The sequence below is a fragment of the Enhydra lutris genome, unplaced genomic scaffold, assembly GCF_002288905.1.
Source record: "Enhydra lutris kenyoni isolate GAN:26980312 unplaced genomic scaffold, ASM228890v2 scaffoldscaffold4, whole genome shotgun sequence".
NCBI classification, from domain to species: Eukaryota; Metazoa; Chordata; class Mammalia; order Carnivora; family Mustelidae; genus Enhydra; species Enhydra lutris.
Window position 1 is genome coordinate 39056498 of NW_019154088.1, and position 27647 is coordinate 39084144.

The following is a 27647-nucleotide window of genomic DNA, read 5'->3' on the forward strand; positions in this document are numbered from 1 at the left end:
CCCACATCCCCCCCCCCAGCAACTCTCAGTTTGTTCTCTATAGTTAAGAGTTTCTTATGGTGTGCTTCCCTCTCTCTCTCTTTTTGTTTTTCTTTTCCTTTTCCCCATGTTTATCTGTTAAACATATGAATTTGAGAGGGACACAAACATTCATCCTGTTAGAACCACTGTCTGCTCAGTAAACATGTTAAAGAACTTTAAAACTTTTTTTTTTTAATGCAAAGCTATCTTTCTGCCTCTTTGTGATAAGAATCCAATGAGGGATACTTATGTTTAAGTCGTCATAACTTGTGCTTGGAAAGTGGAGCTGTTAACCAGAACTAGAAGCTATCTATCTACTGGAGATTGTAAGAATTCTGATATTTCTTGATGAAGAATAAGGAAAAGAAGATTTTTTTCCTCCACTGTGGTCAAAAAGCTTGTTGTGTCCTGTGAAGTTAGAGAATTTTTTCAAATAAAATTTTTATACTGCCCTTTTTATTTTTTAAGATTTTTATTTATTTATTTGACAGACAGAGATCACAAGTAGGCAGAGAGGCACGTGGGGGGGGGGGGAGCGAGGAGACTCCCTGCTGAGCAGAGCAGGACTCTGGGATCAGAACCTGAGCAGAAGGCAGAGGCTTTAGCCCACTGAGCCACCCAGGTGCCCCAGTATGCATCTGTCTTTTAAAACAAAATAAAAATTATAAATGATTAACAGTGAAGCATTATATTAAAAAAAAAAAAAGGGGATTTGGCATGTAATTTGAAAATCCTTTCCCCCAAGAATACTTAAATTCTAGATACTTACCTTTTGGACTATTTATTATTCTAAGCCTATTAATCAGTGCATGCCACAACTGACATTTTCATGAGAAGAAATTTTTAAGACACAAAGACATATTCGATCTACACAAAAATCTGAAAATATTCTGAGAGCAACAATTTATAGGTTTTTAAATACAAAGGGACACTATTATTCCAACACTTAAATGTCATGAAGATATTAGCTATTTTCAAAGATATTGAAAGTTTTATAAAAGAACCTTACACCTTAGTTCCTATCATCACCATTCCATAAACCTCAAAAAGAAATATTTCCATAAAAAAGGAGGCCATTATATTTATTTGGTAGGTTTTCTTGCAGCAAGAGACATATATTATAGAGATAATCCTTATTTACATTGAATTATGAAGAAAAGAAAAACATTTTGTGAAGGAAATAATTATGTAAATGAAATGTTGACTATTAGATGTGTCTTATTTCTAGTATTTTCTTATCAAGCATTTAATATTAGTTTAGTTATTTAAATCAATTAGGGTAGTTTATGCCAAGCAGGCATATTTAATATTCCATGTATTTAAACTGAGTAAAAAATAGCATCTTCATGTTTTTTAAATTGTACAGACCTTTTTAATCTTAGTCCACTTTATTGGGACCTATTTACCTCCCCACCACATATGAAAAATGATAGTAGGTGTATGTGAATTACTTTTTAAACATCATATGAGACTGAGGTAATTAAAGAAAACTGACCAATTTTCTGGTTATTTACCAACTATACAGCTGTTGTGCTGTCTTCCTTAATCAATTAGTTCCTGTAGGAGTCAAGCCATTATGGTCACCCTGCAAAAGCAGGGAGCCCTGTCACGAAAATTTGATTGACATGTCAAGAGTACTGATACAGGGGTGCCTGGGCGACTCAGTCAGTTAAGCATCCAACTCCTAATTTCAGCTCAGGTCATGATCTCAGGGTTGTGAAACTGAGCCTAGAGTCATGCTGCACACCCAGCTTGAGATTCTCTCTCTCTCCCTCTCCCTCTATCCTTTCCCCAGCTCATGTTCTCCTCTCTCTCTCTCTCTTCCTGAATGAATAAATAAGATCTTTAAAAAAAAAAAATAGAGTAGTGGTATGGGCAGGGCTCTCAAGGAGGTCTGAAGTGTCTGGAGAATACTAGAAAAAGAGGCTGGCTCAGGAGTTTTTATTGTGGTTAAGGGTGTGCGGTAGGGGTGAGGTGGGGGCTTCCATGGTTCCCTGCAGGTTCTACAGGAGAGAGCTCTAGGCTTTCATATTAGCTCACCCGATGTGGACACAGAGGTTGGAGAGGGATGATGTTTAAATTTGTCAGCAGGTAAACACTGGAAAAGGGAGTGAGATTCCTGCTTGGTCACTCATCTGTGAGCAGTTGTCCTGGTAGTTTGAATGATCACCCAATAAAAGCAAAGACATTCTTATTTTGTGAGTCATTATTAAAATTGAATCATTTCAATAGTGTACCATTTCATTAATAAATTAGGAAGACATAGTGTGTGAAGTATTTAGAGTAGTAATAATACTTAACATTTTTGAAGTATTTTGTTTTCCCTGAAGTACTTTTCTATCAGGAACCATATTATATTCCTTCAATTTCTTAAGGCATAATATTATTCATATTTTAGAATATTAAAAATATTATATCTGCATAGAAAGTAGCTTCTTTAATATCCTACTAACTAGAATAAAAACATATTTCTTGTATCTTGAAAAGTTCTTGGTTTATAAATAAATTTAGTCTCAATTCATATTTTGTTTTCCATCTCCCAAGATAATATGGTAGGGGTTAGAAAAGGGTTATATTATGAAGATCTGGCAATATTAAGAATTATGTTACCACACTAAATTAGTGCAAGACTACAAAGTTATTTACATCCTAAATTTGATTACTCCATTCACAAAGTAATTAAATGCAATCCAGAAAAATTTTGAATTAGACAAACTTTAATGTTGGTTCAGTAGTGTTGGAATAATAATGATGACAACACCACCACCAACAAAAATACTATTTTTTTTCTGGAGGTAGACACTTCTATTCTGAAGCTCATATGAAAAATATAAACATTCAATGATAACTGTGAAATATTGAAAATAAAATTAAATGTTGGGAACTAGGATAACATAAAAAGTCTGTAAAATTAAAACACTATATTGGTGACCTGTAAAAAGTTATATATTTGGAACAAACTAAAACATCAAACACAAGTACATGGAAATTTACTGTACACAAAGGTGGCATTTCAAATCACTGAGGAAAATTATGTTTTAACTAAAAGTTTGAAAATAACAGTATAGTCATTTGGACACAATGACAGCTGAATCAAAATATAACTGCTTATACCCCTACATAAAACAAATTGGAGCAAAGATCTAAGTGTTAAGATAGATTTGGTATTATTAAAAAAAAAAAAAAAAAAAACCCTGGGTACATTTCATTATATCCTAAATGTTGGGAAAGCTTTTGAATTCTTACCCAAAATCTAGATGTAATTTTTTTTATTGCTGGTTTATATTATATAAAAATAAAATAGAAACTTTTGCATGACCAAAAACCAAATAAACAAAAGGGCAATGTCCAAGAAAAGGAGTAACTGGGAAAAAATCTTGTAAGATATTCACAAATAAAACATTAATATTTCTCATACAAAATAAATCTAAAGTAATATGTAAGTATAAAAAATTCAAGGGGCACCTGGGTGGCTCAGTAGGTTAAAGCCTCTGCCTTCGGCTCAGGTCATGATCCCAGGATCCTGGGATTGAGCCCCGCTTCGGGCTCTCTGTTCAGCAGGGAGCCTGCTTCCTCCCCTCTCTGCCTGCCTCTCTGCCTACTTGTGATCTCTCTCTCTCTCTGTCAAATAAATAAAATCTTTAAAAAAAAAATTCAAAAGACATAGAAAATGAGGAAAAGGCAAATTTAACACACACACAAATATGCTCATCTTCCTACTGATTACAAATATATGCTGTATCTATGAGTGCATATATGTCCACATATGTATGTATATATCCACGAATATATTTATAGGTGTATTTACACAATTAACAGAAATAGCATACTATGAAATTAGAGTTTTAATTTTCATTCAGGACACAAAGAATATCTCATGATGCAAAAGATATAGTTTGTGGAATTGGAAATGTGACAGCAATTTATTCATGATTTATGCTATCAAGTTCTGCCTCAGTCTAATCTCATGCATAAATAATACCTACACTTGATAATGGAGTGGTGAAGGACTGTTAGACATGCTTGGCACAGTGGCCAGATAGATCTTTTTCATGATGTACAACTTAGGTGGTATAATCACGTACCTTTTCTTCAGTACTTTAATCTCAAAAACAGCCTGATAAAAAGTCAGAAACTATTTCTCTATAGAAGAATAGTTACTTGCTAAAAGGTGGTTTTGTCTACAAACCCTAAGGAATTCTATTGACTTTCTCTTCTAGGGTCCAAAACAGGTTCAGATGTGGCCTCCCTATCAAGTTCACATGCTGAGCTCTGTTGTATATAACATATAAGGACCAAGTTTCTAGTACAGACACATTTGTACTAGACACAGGCAAGACACGTTGACCAGCTTCATCTTTTCTCCCTCCACACAAATCTAGAAGCAGAAATATAGTACAGAAATATAGCTTCCTATTTTAAGTGATCAACTTAAATACTTCATTTTCTTTTTAAAGGTTAAAAAATGTGAGCTTCTTCCATGTCCTTCACTCTAGTAAGAGAAATCCTTATGCCCCATATTTACTGAATAGGAAAAACTCTATGGAATGGTGTATTCAACTTTTCCTCTCTGTGTTGTGCCTATCGTCAAAACACCTAGCCTGGGGAACTTGATGATAATGGCTGTCTAGATTCTTTCAGCATGGCATAGAAATATGGTGGGTCAGTGATCTGGAAAGGTGAAAGATACTGGTTAGACACTGAGATGCTTGAAGGTGAGGTTCTGGAAATGGTGTAGTTATTAGTGACCTTATGGTGTAGATTAAGACCATGGAAACTAGTTTAGTTTAGGGAAGGAAAGCATGATTGAATGGAGGAGCACAAAGATCCAAGAGACCAGAGTGTTGACTATTTTGAACCAATCTTGTATAGGGATATTAAAGTGATTGTAAATAATGACAGGAATAGTACTTCAGGAGTGAAATACTATCAATAGAGTCAATAATTACTTTTAAAATGTTGGGCGGGGTGACTCCCAAATCAGTAGTGGACAGGAACAATCATGTTAAAGTCTAATAACATTTGTTTTTCAAATGAGAAGAGAGCTTTGATGAAATAAGAAGAAATATTTACAGAGTGTCCTTGAGATGCAAAGCAAATACAAACTTCACTTTAAATAATTTGGGGGAAATGAGTGTCCTCTGGAGACAAGCATGTTTGAGTAGTTCACTAAGTGGAAATAAACAGTTGGAAAGAAGTTGAAGATTTAAAAATATATACTAATGATATATCATGAATTCCAGCACAAGCAATAAAATGGTTTGGGTGGATATTGAGGAATGTGTACTAGAGTCAATTTCAGGAAAAGTCTATAGGAGAAGTGTTTGGTTCTAGTAGTCCAGGAAATTAAGTGATCATAATAAGTCATAGTTTTTAGCAAGAAATTTTGAACCTACTATCAGCCAGATCAGTGTCTGAGCTTCTGGTATGGACAAGAATCATGGTGTTATGACCTCCATTGCTACAGTGGCTGTTTGGTGGAGTTATTTACAAAGACTAGGCCTCAGTAGGGTTGATAAAGTAAACTTACAGAGGAATTCTATTCATGAATCCCAGAGGCTGGACGTGTTGTAGCAGTTTAAGTAAGCAATTAAAAATAGAGTTGTCTTGGGGCACCTGGGTGGCTCAGTGGGTTAAGCCTCCGCCTTCGGCTCAGGTCATGATCTCAGGGTCCTGGGATCAAGCCCCGCAGCGGGCTCTCTGCTCAGTGAGGAGCCTGCTTCCCCCTCTCTCTCTGCCTACTTGTGATCTCTGTCTCTCAAGTAAATAAATAAAATCTAAATATATATATATTTAGTTGTGATGGTGCTTGGGTGGCTCAGGCGATTAAGCATCAGGTCATGATTTTGGCTCAGATCATGGTCTCAGGGTCATGACTTCAAGCCCTGTGTTGGGCTCCACACTGGGTATGGAACCTACTTAAGAGTCTCTCTCTTCCTCTCCCTCTGCCACCCAACTCTGTCTCTCTACTTCTCTGAAAAAAAAAAAATGTGAATGTCAACTAAGAACTAATGTTAGAGGGTTTCATTCTGAGTTATTGGCATTAATTTCAAATCTCTATCATTTACTGACCTATGTAGGGATCACTAACCACAGTGATCATCTCAAGTAGTCCATCTGCATCTTTAGTTCCTAGATATTTTAAATTGGATCATATGGGTCTATATAAACCATCTATTAATAAAAAGTATCTCTATAATTGCTTTTAAAAAGTGTGAATTTCTTGGTATATGAAAATTCTGCCTTACTTAGAACAATTTACGAACACCTCTTCTATTTGAGACAAGAAGCCACTGAGATTAAATATTTGTGATTAATATACAAATACCTATATGAGAAATTAAAATAATTTAATTTGTTTTCTTACTGAAATTGATTTCCTTACATTATATCAGAATCATATAGGCTACAGGCAGATCCCATTAGCCCACACTTGGGATCTTCACAGTTGGATGCTCTCCTATTTTTCCCAGTCAAGTGTCCAGCTCTCTCATTACAACAAGTCTGATTCCATTGGCACCCCAAATCTACTGGTTCTTATCTTCTGGTTCTTATATTCTTATAAAAGTCACTTTCTTTAAGGCCTTCCAAATCTTTTGTCATTCCCTTTCCTCCTTCTAGGTAGTCTATATAATGCACTGTGGTCAGTCTTGATTGAAACATTTTTATTTATTTGTATTCTTCTTGGGTATACTTTCCCCCTTTTTCTGAATCTCTAATTGATTATCATAGTTCAAGACTTAGGTAATTCCTCATTATTCACAATCTGTTTCCAAATTCCAAAAACATATATTGAAATTTGTAAAATGTTGTGATCCGTGTTATTAATTTGTCTGCTGCTTTAAAGTTGTAGTTAACTGTGTCTTAATGGGTATGACTGTGTATTAAATGAAAAGGACTTTAGGTGCCCATGGACTTGAAGTTCATGCCTTCACATATATACAGTTATTTGTTAAATTGACAAATGCATATTTAAGAAAACATGAGTGACCGTAATTATTGTCTTGTCTAGAAATCTATATTTATCTTCCCTGTACATATTTTTTCTATTATTTTTAACAGAGGGCTTAAACCAATTTGGACACAGATTTGTTAAGGTTCATATACACAATTTTAATTTCTGTTTTGGTAACACATAACTTATACTCGAAAATTCAAGCTATGGACATCTTTACAGTAAAAACTGTGTAAAGGAAAATGTCCAGCATTGTATTAGCTGATCCTACTGTTAAATAAACCATCATACCAAGCAAGATGAATAGCTGAACTGGATTTTATTTTGATACTAATGCTAGCAATAAGGCAGAGAGCATAGACAAGGATAGAAACAGTTCTACTGAAATAAAAGGCAGGAGAGTTTTAAGAAGGAAGTAGTTTTACTGCTTAAAGCAAGATGCCCACTAACGTTAGACTCTTACCCTCCCCCAGAAACTGACAGATGGGGCACTATCCCCCTTGATGATTACACTTCAAAGGGATGGCCCCAGGTCCTTGAGAAAGACAGTCTTGGGTTGTAACACTGGGAAAAGCTTTTAAAAATAGTGAAATCTTGTAAGGGCACAGAAAAAAAAAATGACAAGTTTTCTAAAGAAAAGGATCCTGGAAAAATGAGATAAGGGACCTAGCGTCAGAAAGAAACCTGTCTAAAGTTAGGTCAAGTTGAGAATGTCAAGGTCATTTTGGTCTTTATTCATTTAAGGGCAATATACATCCTTTAGGTGCAATTATCTTTCTATAAAAGAATTCTACTTTAAGTAGAATTATATATATTATATATTAATGTTATTAATATATAATATGACATTATATATGAATATATATTAATATTAATTATATATTATATTCTTCAATGAAAAGCAGCAGAATCTAAGTTCAGAGAGAGAAACTAAGAAAAAAGAGTACATTGTTCAGTGGGATAAAATTTTAAAACAAAGTTTCTTTTAAAACTTTAATTCAGAGGGGAGAAGTCAAGATGGTGGAGAAGTAGCAGGCTGAGACTACTTCAGGTAGCGGGAGATAAGCTAGATAGCTTATCTAAAGATTGCAAACACCTACAAATCCAACAGGAGATCGGAGAGAAGAAGAACAGCAACTCTAGAAACAGAAAATCAACCACTTTCTGAAAGGTAGGACTGGCGGAGAAGGGAATCCAAAGCAACGGGAAGATAGACCGCGGGGGGAGGGGCCGGCTCCCGGCAAGCGGCGGAGCAACGGAGCACAAAATCGGGACTTTTAAAAGTCTGTTCCGCTGAGGGACATCGCTCCAGAGGCTTAACCGGGGTGAAGCCCACGCAGGGTCAGCGTGGCCTCAGGTCCCACAGGGTCACAGAAGGATCGGGGGTGTCTGAGTGTCGCAGAGCTTACAGGTATTAGAACAGGGAAGCCGGCTACAGAGACAGAGTCGAGGAGTAAGCTCTAAGCTCGGGGTTACCTTGAACCGGTCGCAGACTCGGTCAGCTCGGAGCGCGGCCGGAGGAAGGGTGACGGGAGTAAATCGGCGCTGTTCTCTGAGGGCGCACTGAGGAGTGGGGCCCCGGGCTCTCGGCTCCTCCGGACCGGAGACCGGGAGGCCGCCATCTTCATTCCTGCCCTCCAGAACTCTATGGAAAGCGCTCAGGGAACAAAAGCTCCTGAAAGCAAACCCGAGCGGATTACTCAGCCAGGCCCCTGGTAAGGGCGGTGCAACTCTGCCCGGGGCAAAGACACTTGAGAATCACTACAACAGGCCCCTCCCCCAGAAGATCAACAAGAAGCCCAGCCAGGATCAAGTTCACCTACCAAGGAGTACAGTTTCAATACCAAGGAGAGCAGCGGAATTCCAAAGGAGGAGAAAGCAAAGCACGGAACTCATGGCTTTCTCCCCATGATTCTTTAGCCTTGCAGTTAATTTAATTTTTTTTCTTTTTCAATTTATTTTTCTTCTTCTGCTAAATTTTTTTAACTTTTACCCTTTTCTTTTTTAACGTTTTTTAACTAGTTTATCTAATATATATATATATATTTCCTTTTTATATTTTCTCTTTATTGGTTTTCTTTTTTTAATTGTTTTTTTTTTTTTCTTTTTTCTTCTTTCTGAACCTCTTTTTATCCCCTTTCTCCCCCCTCACGATTTGGGATCTCTTCTGATTTGGCTAAAGCATATTTTCCTGGGGTTGTTGCCACCCTTTTAGTATTTCACTTGCTCCTTCATATACTCTTATCTGGACAAAATGACAAGGCGGAAAAATTCACCACAAAAAAAAGAACAAGAGGCAGTACCAAAGGCTAGGGACCTAATCAATACAGACATTGGTAATATGTCAGATCTAGAGTTCAGAATGACGATTCTCAAGGTTCTAGCCGGGCTCGAAAAAGGCATGGAAGATATTAGAGAAACCCTCTCGGGAAATATAAAAGCTCTTTCTGGAGAAATAAAAGAACTAAAATCTAACCAAGTTGAGATCAAAAAAGCTATTAATGAGGTGCAATAAAAAATGGAGGCTCTCACTGCTAGGATAAATGAGGCAGAAGAAAGAATTAGCGATATAGAAGATCAAATGACAGAGAATAAAGAAGCTGAGCAAAAGAGGGACAAACAGCTACTGGAACATGAGGGGAGAATTCAAGGGATAAGTGACACCATAAGACGAAACAACACTAGAATAATTGGGATTCCAGAAGAAGAAGAAAGAGAGAGGGGAGCAGAAGGTATATTGGAGAGAATTATTGGAGAGAATTTCCCCAATATGGCAAAGGGAACAAGCATCAAAATCCAGGAGGTTCAGAGAACCCCCCTCAAAATCAATAAGAATAGGTCCACACCCCGTCACCTAATAGTAAAATTTACAAGTCTTAGTGACAAAGAGTAGATCCTGAAAGCAGCCCGGGAAAAGAAGTCTGTAATGTACAATGGTAAAAATATTAGATTGGCAGCAGACTTATCCACAGAGACCTGGCAGGCCAGAAAGAGCTGGCATGATATATTCAGAGTACTAAACGAGAAAAACATGCAGCCAAGAATACTATATCCAGCTAGGCTATCATTGAAAATAGAAGGAGAGATTAAAAGCTTCCAGGACAAACAAAAACTGAAAGAATTTGCAAATACCAAACCAGCTCTACAGGAAATATTGAAAGGGGTCCTCTAAGCAAAGAGAGACCCGAAAAGTAGTAGATCAGAAAGAGACAGAGACAATATACAATAACAGTCACCTTACAGGCAATACAATGGCACTAAATTCATATCTTTCAATACTTACCCTGAATGTTAATGGGCTAAATGCCCCAATCAAAAGACACAGGGTATCAGAATGGATAAAAAAACAAAACCCATCTATATGTTGCCTACAAGAAACTCATCTTAAACCTGAAGACACCTCCAGATTTAAAGTGAGGGGGTGGAAAAGAATTTACCATGCTAATGGACATCAGAAAAAAGCAGGAGTGGCAATCCTTATATCAGATCAATTAGATTTTAAGCCAAAGACTATAATAAGAGATGAGGAAGGACACTATATCATACTCAAAGGAACTGTCCAACAAGAAGATCTAAACAATTTTAAATATCTATGCCCCTAACGTGGGAGCAGCCAACTATATAAACCAATTAATAACAAAATCAAAGAAACACATCAACAATAATACAATAATAGTAGGGGATTTTAACACTCCCCTCACTGAAATGGACAGATCATCCAAGCAAAAGATCAACAAGGAAATAAAGGCCTTAAATGACACACTGGACCAGATGGACATCACAGATATATTCAGAACATTTCATCCCAAAGCAACAGAAAACACATTCTTCTCTAGTGCACATGGAACATTCTCCAGAATAGATCACATTCTCGGTCCTAAATCAGGTCTCAACCGTTATCAAAAGATTGGAATCATTCCCTGCATATTTTCAGACCACAATGCTCGGAAGCTAGAACTCAATCACAAGAGGAAATTTGGAAAGAACCCAAATACATGGAGACTAAACAGTATCCTTCAAAAGAATGAATGGGTCAACCAGGAAATTAAAGAAGAACTGAAAAAATTCATGGAAACAAATGATAATGAAAATACAACGGTTCAGAATCTGTGGGACACAACAAAGGCGGTCCTGAGAGGAAAATATATAGCGGTACAAGCCTTTCTCAAGAAACAAGAAAGGTCTCAGGGACACAACCTAACCCTACACCTAAAGGAGCTGGAGAAAGAACAAGAAAGAAACCCTAAACCCAGCAGGAGAAGAGAAAACATAAAGATCAGAGCAGAAATCAATGAAATAGAAACCAAAAAAACAATAGAACAAATCAACGAAACTAGGAGCTGGTTCTTTGAAAGAATTAATAAGATTGATAAACCCATGGCCAGACTTATCAAAAAGAAAAGAGAGAGGACCCAAATAAATAAAATCATGAATGAAAGAGGAGAGATCACAACGAACACCAAAGAAATACAGACAATTATAAGAACATACTATGAGCAACTCTACGCCAACAAATTTGACAATCTGGAAGAAATGGATGCATTCCTAGAGACATATAAACTACCACAACTGAACCAGGAAGAAATAGAAAGCCTGAACAGACCCATAACCAGTAAGGAGATTGAAACAGTCATCAAAAATCTCCAAACAAACAAAAGCCCAGGGCCAGATGGCTTCCCGGGGGAATTCTACCAAACATTTAAAGAAGAACTAATTCCTATTCTCCTGAAACTGTTCCAAAAAATAGAAATGGAAGGAAAACTTCCAAACTCATTTTATGAGGCCAGCATCACCTTGATCCCAAAACCAGACAAGGATCCCATCAAAAAAGAGAACTACAGACCAATATCCTTGATGAACACAGATGCAAAAATTCTCGCCAAAATACTAGCCAATAGGATTCAACAGTACATTAAAAGGATTATTCACCACCACGACCAAGTGGGATTTATTCCAGGGCTGCAAGGTTGGTTCAACATCCGCAAATCAATCAATGTGATACAACACATTAATAAAAGAAAGAACAAGAACCATATGATACTCTCCATAGATGCTGAAAAAGCATTTGACAAAGTATAGCATCCCTTCCTGATCAAAACTCTTCAAAGTGTAGGGATAGAGGGCACATACCTCAATATTATCAAAGCCATCTATGACAAACCCACCGAAATACCATTCTCAATGGAGAAAAACTGAAAGCTTTTCCGCTAAGGTCAGGAACACGGCAGGGATGTCCGTTATCACCACTGCTATTCAATATAGTACTAGAAGTCCTAGCCTCAGCAATCAGACAACAAAAGGAAATTAAAGGCATCCAAATTGGCAAAGAAGAAGTCAAACTATCACTCTTCGCAGGTAATATGATACTCTATGTGGAAAACCCAAAAGACTCCACTCCAAAACTACTAGAACTTGTATAGGAATTCAGTAAAGTGTCAGGATATAAAGTCAATGCACAGAAATCCGTTGCATTTCTCTACACCAACAACAAGACAGAAGAAAGAGAAATTAAGGAGTCAATCCCATTTACAATTGCACCCAAAACTATAAGATACCTAGGAATAAACCTAACCAAAGAGACTAAGAATCTATACATAGAAAACTATAAAGTACTCATGAAAGAAATTGAGGAAGATACAAAGAAATGGAAAAATGTTCCATGCTCCTGGATTGGAAGAATAAATATTGTGAAAATGTCTATGCTACCTAAAGCAATCTACACATTTAATGCAATTCCTATCAAAGTACCATCCATTTTTTTCAAAGAAATGGTACAAATAATCCTAAAATTTATATGGAACCAGAAAAGACCTCAAATAGCCAAAGGAATATTGAAAAAGAAAGCCAAAGTTGGTGGCATCACAATTCCGGACTTCAAGCTCTGTTACAAAGCTGTCATCATCAAGACAGCATGGTACTGGCACAAAAACAGACACATAGATCAATGGAACAGAATAGAGAGCCCAGAAATAGACCCTCAACTCTATGGTCAACTGATCTTCGACAAAGCAGGAAAGAATATCCAATGGAAAAAAGACAGCCTCTTCAATAAATGGTGTTGGGAAAATTGGACAGCCACATGCAGAAAAATGAAATTGGATCATTTCCTTACACTACACACGAAAATAGACTCAAAATGGATGAAGGATCTCAATGTGAGAAAGGAATCCATCAAAATCCTTGAGGAGAACACAGGCAGCAACCTCTTCGACCTCAGCTGCAGCAACATCTTCCTAGGAACATCGCCAAAGGCAAGGGAAGCAAGGGCAAAAATGAACTATTGGGATTTTATCAAGATCAAAAGCTTTTGCATAGCAAAGGAAACAGTTAACAAAACCAAAAGACAACTGACAGAATGGGAGAAGATATTTGCAAATGACATATCAGATAAAGGGCTAGTGTCCAAAATCTATAAAGAACTTAGCAAACTCAACACCCAAAGAACAAATAATCCAATCAAGAAATGGGCAGAGGACATGAACAGACATTTCTGCAAAGGAGACATCCAGATGGCCAACAGACACATGAAAAAGTGTTCCGCATCACTCGGCATCAGGGAAATACAAATCAAAACCACAATGAGATATCACCTCACACCAGTCAGAATGGCTAAAATTAACAAGTCAGGAAATGACAGATGCTGGCGAGGATGCGGAGAAAGGGGAACCCTCCTACACTGTTGGTGGGAATGCAAGCTGGTGCAACCACTCTGGAAAACAGCATGGAGGTTCCTCAAAATGTTGAAAATAGAACTACCCTATGACCCAGCAATTGCACTGCTGGGTATTTACCCTAAAGATACAAACGTAGTGATCCGAAGGGGCACGTGCACCCGAATGTTTATAGCAGCAATGTCTACAATAGCCAAACTATGGAAAGAACCTAGATGTCCATCAACAGACGAATGGATACAGAAGATGTGGTATATATACACAATGGAATACTATGCAGCCATCGAAAGAAATGAAATCTTGCCATTTGCGACGACGTGGATGGAACTAGAGGGTATCATGCTTAGTGAAATAAGTCAATCGGAGAAAGACAACTATCATATGATCTCCCTGATATGAGGGAGAGGAGATGCAACATGGGGGGGTTAAGGGGGTAGGAGAAGAGTAAATGAAACAAGATGGGATTGGGAGGGAGACAAACCATAAGTGACTCTTAATCTCACAAAACAAACTGAGGGTTGATGGGGGGAGGGGGGTTAGGGGGGTGGGATTATGGACATTGGGGAGGGTATGTGCTATGGTGAGTGCTGTGAAGTGTGTAAACCTGGCGATTCACAGACCTGTACCCCTGGGGATAAAAATATATTATATGTTTATAAAAATAAAATTAAAAAAAAAAACTTTAATTCATATGATATTTATTAAAAACAGTGTATTATGCTTTCTGATCAACTTTGGAACCAATTAAATTACATGAACCTTATTATTTGTTTTCCTCAGAGACTTTAAGATCAATGTTCCATCCATAGCCCATTAGGGATAAATGTTTTACACATCTTTTCAGTAACTGTGTTGGTAGCTGAAGCATGTGAAAATTTTACTACTGGGAACTTTAAAAGAAGTGGAAAAAAAAATACATCTACAAAGAAATATTTGAAGGGAAAAGTCCTTCAAATTGGACCTTTCTACTATCACAAGTTTTATGTGTGCATATACTAAAAATCTGTTTTGAGTTAGGAAATATGAAAATTATAATTTAGGAAATAAACAAAATGGCTATATTTAAAATAACCAGTAGTTGTATTAAACACTGTAAAATTTACTTCTTGATATCTTGAAACTACTAAGATTTTTAAATGAAATTGTTCACAAATACTGTGCAGAGTAGCAGAATCAGATACCATTTACCTCATTTGAAATATAAAAATATAGACACAAATAATGGAGGAATTTTCAATATATCCAAGATTCTAATATAACCAAATGGAATATTTTTAATTCTATAATGGTCTGACTTGGGGACACCTGTTTTATTAAGCAGTTTGGGGACAGTTATTTTAAAATTCTATATACTAGATTATATATATTTTTATATATATATGCACACAATACATATACAAACATATGTTTGTCTATATAGACAAACATATGTTTGTCTATATAGACAAACATATAGTGTTTGGTCCGTAATGCTCACTTTTTTTTTGTTTTTAATAAGTAGTTGACTTCTAATCTACAGACATTTATTTGAATTTTAGAAATGAAATGTATTCAACAGTAGTGCATTACAGCAAATATATAAAACATGATTTATTTTTGCATCTAGAGGTTCAGCTGGTTTCTTTTATCCTCACACTGGACATCAGTTCAGGCACTTTTCGACTATTCAAGGTATTCCTTCCGCTTTCTTTTTCTATATTATATTTTTAACCTCACCAATTATTTATTTTTCCTTCAAAGAAAGGATACTGTATATTTTTCATTCAACAACACTAATTTACACTGATAAAAATTTGAATTAGCAAGTGGATACTTACACATAGCAGATAAAATTAGCATTGAATGTATAGCTTTTATAAGTCCTTTTTTATACTAGGACTCCCTTTCTTATAAAGAAGTAGAGGCTTTATGGTCTGCATTTCTCATGCCTTATAGCAGCACTACAAATCTTAAAAGATACTATCCACTGCAACAAACCCCATAATTAGAGTAAATAGTTGTATATGCAAAACTCACTTGAGAAAAGATTCTCAAGGCTCTAGAAAAGATTCATGATAATTAGGAAAGTGAAGCACAAGCGGGACTTATTATTAAAAACAATAAATTAGGAAATTGAGCCATGTTACCCTGATATTCTATAGGATAGAATTTAGTCACAGAAATATATGTGATGTCTTAGATAACAAGTTAAATTATATTTAAATCATTGCAAGGCATTATTTTTTATTGATGTCATGGAATTATGACAATTATGTAAACATAAAAATAAAATATGTTTTAAAGTATCAAATAGTCCACATATCTCTAATATTATTATAATTTAACCTAAATATGGTATATCTATTTGGAAGGAAATATAGTTCTGGCATTAAATGTAGGGAGAAAACTAGTAATATATTTAGGTACATATTCTTCTGCAGCATTTGTACTCTAAAAGTTACTTTTAGTTGTGCATTTTATGTCTAGGTAACAAATTTATAATTGATTCAGCTACAACTTTACACTCCCTGTGGGGCACAGGTGAAAAAACTTATAGTGTCATATTCCTTCTGTTTCAAATTAGCTTTTTCCCATTATTCTAGTGTATATCACCAAGATTTCCCATATGCGAGTAAGCAGTTTTTCCTCCCTATAAAACTCATGTAGAAACAAAAATAAAGTGAGAATATTCATTGTATAAATATGTTCTATAACATTGTGGATTTTAAGTACCTTAAGGGGATTAAAGGGGATAAGCTCATTTAACTGGGATATAAATTCTCTATCTTCACATGAGTAACTATGTTTTCTGAATTTTACTACCAGACTGATGCAAATACTACTGATAATTAAAAAAAAAAAAAGGCCACTTGATTTCTATAGGCTAAATATAATTTAAAAATTAATTTATTGTTTGTTGCATTCAAATATTGATCAAATCTGGAAGTCTAATACTTGCTTCTGTCTTTCTTCTTATTTGTATTGAATTAACGCTTTGCTGGGGCACCTGGGTGGCAGAGTAGGTTGAGTGATGGACTCTTGGTTTTAGCTCAGGTTCTGATCTCAGAGTCATCAGATCCAGCCCTGCATAGGGCTCGGGGCTCAGCATGGCATCTGCTTAGGACTCTCGCTTTCTCCCTCTCACCCACCCCCACCCTTAACCCCCCACTTGAGTGTGCTCTCTCTCTAAAATAGACAAATAAATCTTTTTAAAAATAAAGCTTCTTTGTTGGTTTGTTTTTGCTTGTTAGCTTATTTGTTTCACCCTCCCTTATTTTTGTGTCTGCCTACTCCAAGCTTTAAACTATTTTCATTGGCACTTTCTCCAGTCTCATAGTGATCACTGCCTGTTTTTTGTAAACCAAATACAAATCAATTTGTATGTCTCCAGGTCTGATCTCTCTCCAAGTCTTGTGTTTCATTTTCACAAATTACTAGACAATATGGCAGACATATCAAAAAAATAGACTAAACCTTGAATGTTGACTGTATAATATCCTAACTTCAATTAATACTGTTTTATGCATTTCTTACCGATCTTGATGTCACCATAATTCTTTCAGTCACCTTGTTTTGCAACATTGAAATTATTTTGGATAATGCCCTCTTGTTACCCACATCTTAGAAGTTTACCAAAACCATCTATTCTAACTTTGTGCTTTTTCATCTCTAGCCATTTCAAATTTTTCATGTTTTCATCTAGATAAAACTAGTAGCTTCCTAATAGATCTCCATTCTCCTAAATTTATTCTCCTAAATTTTTGACCCTTTCATTTTTTTCCCATGAACAGTTGTGGGTTCTGAAGACCAATTTCAAACATTAATTCCTCAAAAACCTTTCCATTAAATTTTACAGGTAAATGACTTCATTTTTATAATACTATGCTGTGTTCTTCACAAAGTATTATAGTGAACAAATCAAGATAGAATGTGTAGCATGCTATTAATACTATATTTAAATATAGAAAAAACATAAATATATTTACATGATTTTTTCCCAGGGAAGGAAAAAAAAAAAAGAAGAGTGATAGAAGCTAACCTTCTTATATATACTTATATACTTATTTTTTTTTCTTATCACTAAAACTTTTTACCCTTTTATCAACCTTTCCCTATTTCCCCCACCCCGCAGCCCCTGGCAACCACTTTTCTAATCTATTTCTATGATTTTGAATTTTTGTTACAATTCTGCATCTAAAAGATAACACGTATTATCTGTTCTCTTGTCTGGTTTATTTCACTTAGCTTCATGGTGTCAAGATTCATGCATGATGTGTAAATGGCAAGATTTTTTTCATAATTCATCTAGGTAATATAGATATCTTACATCACCTTTATCCATTCATCCATTGATTAACACTTAGGTGGTTTCTATATCCTGGCTATGGCAAATAATGCTGCAATGAACATGGGAATACAGATAAATTTTCGAGATCCCATTTTAATTTCTTTTGGATGTATGCCCAGAATTAAGATTGCTGGATCATAGGGTTCTTCAATTTTTAATGTTCTGAGGACCCTCCATTCTGTTTTCCAGAGCGGATGCACCAATTTACATTTCTACCAACAGTGCACAAGGCTTCTCCTTTTCTCCACATCCTCGCCAACACTTGTTATTGCTTGTTCTTTTTTATTCCAGCCATTTTAACAGGTGTGATATGATATCTCACTATGGTTTTGATTTGCATCTCCCTGATGATTAGTGATGTTAAGCAACCTGTCATGTGTCTCTTGGCCATTTATGTGTCTTCTTTGGAAAACTGTCTATTTAGTTCCCCTGCTGATTTTTCAATCCTATTGTTTATTTTTATTTTGCTACTGAGTTATATGAGTTCTTTAATAAATAAAAATCAGAGTATTATTGTTTTGGAATTCTTATTTAAGTGGCAGAATAGAGAATTCTTAATATCTTAATATCTTAATATAAAATCTTATTCTTAAATAAGAATAAGAATTCTTATTTAGATAACAGATCCTCTGTCAATGATCACTAGTGGAAATGTCACAAAAACAAAGGCAGCCAGACATACATATAGCCCCTTGTATTAGTCAGGGTGCCCTCTAGAGAAACAGAACCAATAGGATGTATATATATAGAAAAAGATTTATTATAAGGAATTAACTCACATGATTTTGGAGGTTGAGAAGTGCCAAGATGTCAGGAGAGATCAAATAGTGCAGCTCTAGTTTGAGTCCTAAAGCCTGAGAATGAGGAAAGAATTGTATAAATTCCAGTCTGATAGCCAGCAGGCCTGAAATCCAGGAAGAGTTGTTGTTTCTGTTCAAGTCTGGAGACAGGAAGAGATCAATATTCAAGTTCAACCAGTCAGGAAGGAGGAATTTCCTCTTATTCATGGGGACAGTGGGGAAGGGCAGGGGTTGTTGTATTCAGGCTTTCAATGAACTGGACAAAATTTACCTAAACTGGGGAGGGTGGTTTGCTTTACTTAGTTTACCATAATCTCATCCAAAAATACCCTCACAGACCAACCCAGATTAATGTTTGACTAAATATCTGGGGACTCTGTGGCCCAGTCAAGTTGGCATACAAAATCGAACATCATACCTTTGAATGGAAGTATGCATGATTTTATATGAAGCAGTCTTGTCAAAATAATTGAATGTGAATATGATCAAAACTCCAAACATACCAAGTCATAAGAAACTAGCTGGTGGCTAGAATCATCAGTGTTCAGACTACTGTCTATTAGATTTATGAATTGCTTTCTTCAGTAAAACAAAAAAAGAAGGAAACTGAAACATTAAATTTAAGAGCCATTTTCCAAGCCATAATATAAGTAAATTGTTTGTGTGATGATTGAAACAGTTTTAAAAAATAGATATTTGATGAAAAGTTTCAGAGATGGATAGCAGTAACAGTTGCATAATAATATAAATGTACTTAATGCCATTAAGCGATATGCTTCAAAGTGCTTAAGTGGTAAATTTTATTTTTTGTATCTTTTACCATAATTTTTTAAATATTTAAAATTTAAAAATTTTAAAAACATAAAAAGTTGATATTTGAACACAGTAAAAATGAGTATTATTTTAGGTTTATAATGGTATGGTGGTTGTTTTTTAAGAGTGCATTTTATCTAGGGATACCTACTAAGCATTTTCAGTTAAAGTGATGATTCATTGGATATGACTCAAAATAATCTAGGAAGAGACATGGAAAGTGATATAAACAAACTGATGTATTCATAACTGTTGATGAGGATGAGGAGTATTTTATATTATACTAAAAATTCTGCATTTGTGTTAAATTTCCAAAATAAATTTTTCAAACATATAGTAATATTTCTTTATTTCTCTTTTTTGTTATTCTTTGGACAACTATCCCTATCCCTGTACATTCAAATGTCATACAGTCTATTTGTACTATTTTTTAAGTAAAATAGATATGAACAAGCATTTCTCTTTAGAGCTGAGACATTTTTCTTTGTTAAAAAATGGGAATAATAATATCCACTACATATTATGATCATGCTGAATAGAGGCTAGATCAGGTAACTCGCATAAGCACAGTTACAGTGCCTGCTTATATTCATTAGTGTGCTTCTCTCCCTTTCTTAATGGACAAAACATCTCTGATCCTTGGAGGATTCACTTTTCCAGAATTCTCCTTTTAGTTCCAGCTTTTATTTGTCATAAAAACAAATCTTAGCATTCTTTTTATTAAAGATTTTATTTATTTTATTTGTCAGAGAGAGAGAACGAACACAAACAGGGGTAGCAGCAGGAGAAGGAGAAGCAGTCTCCCTGCTGAGCAAGGAGCCCAATGCAGGACTCCATCCCAGGACTCTGGGATCATAACCCAAGTTGAAGGCAGACGCTTAACTGACTGAGCCACCCAGGCGTCCCAAATCTTAGCATTCTGATCTTTTGTCTGAAACAACATTAACATTTGTTTTCCCAAATCACATTTTGTAACAAAGTTGTGATAATAACTCAGGGAAAAAGGAAGGAAAGAAACCATAAGTTATATAAATTTATTTTATCCTTTGTGAATTTCGGCAACCAGAAAAGAGATAGGTTACTTACATTGTTTCAAACATTGTGTAAAGTTTGATATAATCCTTAACCACTTCTATGTCCAAATGAATAGTGAATAGGCATTCATCTACCTGGTCATACTTTGCAAGTTATCACAAGGACTCCAATTTCTATCATCAAGAGACAGGCTTCCTGTCCCTTTCTGGGACTCAGAAACCTGGCTTCTGAGATAAGGATGGTCAGGAATATATATTATTAGGATGGATAAAAGAAGATCAATAATCTATGACTAAAATCATTCTTATGTGCAAAAACCAAATGAAGAAAAGAAGAAAATAATGACTGCCAACAGTCCAAAAAGGAAGCAAGATATTTTGGATTAAAAATAATCACACAATTTAGAAAACTATTTTAGACATTTAGTTACAGCTTTATGGTCGCATGAGCTGTGACTCTACCATATGTGAGAACAGGCTGTGCATGACAAAGGACATACCTGATGAGAAAGAGATTAGGGAAGATAAATTGTCTGTCCTACCACTGTGCCTGACCAAGCAAGATGAGGGAGCATGAGATGGTTTTCTTAATTCAACAAATACCGAGTGAGCAAACCAGTGCTGCTCCAAACTCAGAAAAACTGCAATCCATAACAATCTCATTGATTAAGAAAGACTTCAGGCCAAGCTAAAGGGTTAGTTACCAAAAGTAATGGCCATATTTGTGTTTTGTGGGGGAAAAATTTTAAGCCATGATATACAAAATGAAGAAGTGAAAAGAGAGCCAGGAAAAGTGGTCAATTTGACACCAATATTAAATGTCAGTGGGCAGAAAGGAAATACTCAAGCATTGACAGTCAGAAGTATCTAGTACTTATGTTAATTATTTTATGTTTAAAAAATCTGTATTGATATTATAAATGAAAAACCTATACATGTATAAAAACACACAAAAACAAATAATATGTTAGCATATTTATTCCTGAATATTTATTTGGTAAATTTGTAAAGATGTTCTACTATAAAGACTTAATATTCATCATAAGGAGACAAAATGTTAAAAAATAATTGAAGCGAACCACATGTCTGCTGGAAAAGAAAATGTTCCATTTCTTGGATAATTTAAATCTCTAAGCTTTAAGTTTCTCTAAACTTCAGTTTTCTCCCTTTGTCTTTCCAACAGATTTTTAATACCCATAACTATTTCTCACAGCTTTCTTACATTTAATGCTTATTGTCCTCTGAAACCATATCAACCTTAGAGACTTTTTAAAAGTCAATGCCACAGGACCACCTGGGTAGCTCAGTCTTGGTTAAGCGTCTGCCTTTGGCTCAGGTCATGGTCTCAGGGTCCTGGAATCGAGCCCTGGATCTGGCTCTCTGCTCAGTGTGGAGCCTGCTTCTCTCTCACATTGTCCCTCTATGCTCTCTCTCTCTGTCTAATAAATAAATAAAGTCTTTTTTAAAAAAGTCAATGACACAAAAGCTTGATGCCATGCTAAGGAGATTTTATGAATCATGGAATTATTAAAGTAGAGATAAAGCCTTATCAACTTCACCTAGTGATTTAGACAATATGCTTTAGTTTTAATTCCCCTATATTCTGCTTTACAGGTTTTTATAATGACCTATTGAGAGAATAAGTCAAATTCCATTTACTCTCTCTCATTGAAGTCAATCAATTAGTATTTTTTTCCCCACAACTTTTATATATCTTCCTCATGTTGAAAGAAATGATATCCTACTTTAGAGGTAATAATTTTATATTGCATATATTTTATTTCAAAAATGTTTTATTATGTAATATTTATTACTCTATTTTAAATGCTACAAAAACATAATTAGTTAATTTGAATATACAACAATAATCCTTTTATGGAACAAAATCCGAGGTACTAACTTATAAAATATATCTGTCTTTTCTTCCATGTGTTTTGTATACCTTCTCTTAAATGGAAAGCTGAAAGTGAGTAAGGAAAGCACTGTGTCCTTGATATTCCCAGAAGAAGATTACAATTTATGAGTTACTTTAGCCTTCAGCAGTTTCTCCTCTATTTTTGCTAAAGCCCATATATGATATGACCAATTGATTATGGCTCTCCTCCTTCCTGGCCCAGGATATATATTTTTCAACCACAAGTTGATAAAGAAAACAACTCCTTTATTTTGAAAAATTCTTCTCAGAATTGCTACGATCTACCTCAATTTTGTCACTCACTGCTTGGTGCAGCCACATATGCCTGTGGTTCCTAATTCTGGTCTCGTCAGTCACCTTCTTAGTAGAACAGGAACAATCATGCAACCTCAACACGTTTGGTTTGCAGTGCAGAAATAATTGAGCTACCATATATTTTCTGTTCCTTTTAAGTACTTATACAGTGGCAACTGCAACTTAACTCCACTAATTCACATTATTAAAGAATAACTAAAAACAAAAAGTAAAATAATGACTACATCAGTTGTTCTATATTACCACATATATAACCAATTACCCCAAATTCTGTGGCTTAAAATAACACACACCATTATCATCCCACAGTTTCTGGGTTGGGAGTCTTGGCATAGTGTGGCTAGATCCTCTGCTTGGTGTCTCACAGATTTCTGTCAAGATATTGGCTGGGCTGAGTTTCACTAGGCGCTGGCCTGGGAAAGAATCTGCTTCTACTCATCCAAGTTATTGGAAGAAGAAATTCCTTTAGGTTTGAATGACTGAGGGCTCCAGCTGTTTGCTGGCTACGGCTAAAAGCCACCTTCAGGTCCCAGAGACCACTCATAGTTCCTTGTGGCTCTATTCAGTTTCTGGCCACAAGGACTTCCTCAACATAGCTGCTTCAACAAACCAACAAGGATAATCTTCCACTGCAATCTGCAATGATAAAGTCTTATATATGAAGTTTTATATATAATAAATCGCCAAAGGAGTGACGTCCCTATGTTCCCCATAGAAGTGTCACATTCTGTCGCCTAGAAGCAATTCACATATACCGCGTGCCCTCAGTGTGAGGGGATTACACAGTAGTGTGGACTCTACGCATTGGTAAATCATTTGGGTGGGGGAGGGCATCCCTCAGTCTGTTCGTCACAATGATGCTCATACAAATAGAAATGTTTCGAAGATTTTAGTGAGTTCATTAGTATTTTAACTGGTTCAGAGTAGAATTGAGAGTAAAGCAACTTGTACAGTCAGATAAGGAATGCTGGAATGAATTTACGAATCAATGCAAAACTTCATGAATCTATCTGGTCAATAGCTACAGGGCATTGAGTCAGATACAATCTATATATCTGTGAAAAAAAATCATCTGTGCTCTTGGTTTTCAAAAACTGATAGCTGTCTAGCTCATAAACAAGTGATTGTGCAGTAACCCAGGGCAAAGACAAAAGCAGAACCTCCACGGAGTCAGATGACCCAGCAGAAAAGAAACCCAACCAATAATTCTTTCATCCGTTTCAAAATCTTTGACCTTTGTTTGTTTGTTTTTTTCCTTCTTTACACCACCCACTCTTCCCCTGTGATTATAATAATCTCAAATAGACAATTTTTTTCAAAAATCAGGCTGATCTTGGGGCGTCTGGGTGGCTCAGGGGGTTAAAGCCTCTGCTTTCGGCTCAGGTCATGATCCCAGAGTCCTGGAATCGAGCCCACATCAAGCTCTCTGCTCAGCAGGGAGCCTGCTTCCCCCTCTCCCTCTGCCTGCCTCTCTGCCTATTTGTGATCTTTCTCTGTCAAATAAATAAATAAAATCTTAAAAAAAAATCAGGCTGATCTCATCTGATTTGTACTGATATTTACATAGGTACAGCAAAAGTATTGATCAATTGTATAGACCTCCTTGAGTTTGTTTTCCAAATCTAGAGTCCTAGAGTATTGAACAATTAATACATTCATAAAATTACCTTCTGTCTGGAAGTTTCCATAAGGAACCTCAGATTGGATTTATAAAAAGTCTCTATTATTTGCAATAATGAGACCAGGAGCTGAATCCAGAAGTTCCACAAATTTTACCTAATTTACCTTTAAATTTGGGTGAATCACTCTATTTTAGAGGTTGTCAAAATATTCTAAATTTCCTGGTCCAAGAAATGAACTTCCTTACCACCTGCCAGGCTGGGACACCATAAACAAGGCACGAGGATAGTTTTTCCAGAAGCACTTTATAGGCATTTGCTCCTTAAGTATAGCTAACTTGCTTCTTAATGATGCTTGTCAAAACTAATTAAAGAAACATCATTTTCAAACATGATAAACTGCTATGATCTAAGTTGTACAATCAATTTATCCAATTAGATCATGGAAAAGAGAAAGACAGATGCTTTCTGAATCTATGCACATAACTACATTGCTATGAAAAGAAAGAAGATTTAATAAAAAAGTTTATGATTTCTCGGGTGTCACAAAAAGTTTTACAAAAGCAAAGTTTTACGGTTTACAAAAGCAAAGTCACTGCATTGAAATGGGAAAATTTAAAAAGAAAAGAACTTTCTTATATTTATAGAAAATAGAACATTAAGACAGAATCAACAATATTCCAAGCAAATAACCACAATAAAATTCCCTTTGTCAGTTTAATCAGTCTTATGTATTTAGCTCCTCTTATGCTGTATCTGGACTTAGGAGGACCCTAATGTAAAACTGTCTTCTTCTTGATTAAAAGGAACCTTGGAAATTCTGATTCAGTCTACTGAAATAGTCTAAATATCTGAACAATGTCAGCTCAGAAGCTACAAAGAGAGGTTCATTTTTGAAGTGTCAATGCTTTTAAGTACCTGTTACTGTCTCTTTTGGGGAGTTTTGGGATTATCCTTCCTTGTTAAAGATAAAACTGGTCAGCAGATAATAGCAAGGTATCTAGCACATAGCAGAGTAAAACAAATGCCCTTTGTGCCAGAGACAAAATCCCTACAGTTTTTTCTATGATTTTTTTTCTAAGGATAAATTTCAAATATGAGAAATCTGATTATGATTCATAGTAAGGTTAAGACAACTGACAAGGAAATCTGTTTCTGTGGCATTTCTGAGGAATAAAGATAATGAAACTCTTCCTCCCAAAATTCTGACAAAATATCTCTAAAAATAATGAATAAGCCTGTTTTCCATGAAGACAAGGAGTGTTACACATCTGACTTATAAGAATAAATGAACATCATTTTAATAAATATAATGAGATAAAACAAAAAAGAATTCTGAGACATACCAAAACATACAAAAAGAATCTAAGATACGGGGCGCCTGGGTGGCTCAGTGGGTTAAGCCTCTGCCTCTGCCTTCAGCTCAGGTCATGATCTCAGGGTCCTGGGATCAAGCCCCAAATCAGGCTCTTCTCAGCAGGGAGCCTGCTTCCTCCTCTCTCTCTGCCTGCCTCTCTGCCTACTTGTGATCTCTGTCTGTCAAATAAATGAATAAAATCTTAAAAAAAAAAAAAAAGAAAAGAAAAGAATCTTGGATACAAAGACTGAGTAACTCCGAAGAAGGCCTGAGACATAGGTATCAAAAACCTACCTCTGTGCTCTGGAGCCAAAGTATAACATGAAGCCAGAGTTTGGGGATAAAGACGAAACAATAGTTTTTGTACTTTGCCAGGCAAAAGAGGCCACAGCAGGCCAATGGTTTCAAAACTGCAGACCCACTGGGTATAAGGCTGAGGGGTTTTATGGGAAAATACAGGATCTGGAAAATTTTGACAGGAATGTGGCGCTTGCGGGCAGCTGTGTCATGTTCAAGGTGGTCTCATGACTAGTCCTGCCGCCCACCATCCATGTCTTCTTACTAAGTAGACATTGAAGTCAGCAAGATGTCAACACCAACACCGAGTTCCTGGAACAAAGGATTCTACAGAAAACAAGCTAAGGGTCAGAGGAAGCTTCAAGAGTGAGGAAGAGAGAAATTTGTTCGGTTTAAAGTCAAGTCTTGCTGAAGCATTAGTGTGTTCATCTTAATTTCCATCCATCTTTACGTTTTATAGGGGTTTCATAGGTACTTTGACTTAAAAAAAAAAAAAAAAAAGACCCTACATAGAAAAACTGAATATGCTTTCTGAATTGAGAAACACTAGCCTAGAAGATGCTGAGCAAGGAAAAGTTAAGGATAAAGGCCTGGGGAGATTGGAGACCCCTGACTAGGCTCCAGGAGGAGATAAGAGATAAGGGAACAAACCAGACCATCTTGCCCTGAATGTTAGGGGTATTTTTCCCACTGGCAGCTACATAGTAACTACAGAAAATGACCAGACTTCAAAGAAGAAGTAAGCCATTAAGGATGTTATCAATAGTCCTTGTGCAAACCAAGATGGCACAAGAGTCACAAGGCCACAAGCTTCCCAGTCAGTTCTCAATAAAAGCCTGCCGAGAATAGCTCACAATGGCAACCCATTCAGACCCCTCTCACTCTAGAGTGCTTTTCTTCTTTCTGTTCTCACCTTCTCTTAAAAAACCTATCCCGATGCCCTTTTGTGTCTGTGAGATTCAATCTTTGACTCTGATAGACAAGAACACTGTACCAATGCTACATTCAAATTAAAGGAGTAAGGTTGTGATCAAGTAGAAATTTATAAATAATAAGAAAAATTATAGCTGAAAACCCATACCTTTATTGCCTAATATCAGGCAAAGCTTCTCTAGGACTCTGACAAATAAAGAAAAACAACAGAATTATATCATAAGGTCTTGATCAATATTTTCCTTTAAGATGAAAATATAGTATGGATGATGAGTACATTCACAAACTTCTAGAAACTTTCCTTCAAGCATATAATTTATGAAATATGCATATTAACAAAATTTTACCTATACAAATTTAAAGTAAGTTGTGTATTCCCTTCTTTTTACTTAACTTTTTCCACACAAATAATCTAAGAAGTCAAATTATTTCTGATATCACTTCCTATAAGATGGGAAAAATTTGTCACTTTCCAGGGAACCTCTGGGAAACTTCAAAGATATATAAAATATATCCTGAAAGTTACATTGATTTCTTCTTCCCAAATTCAGATCAGATATTTGAAAAGCAAAAATAAAAATTTTGTTAGG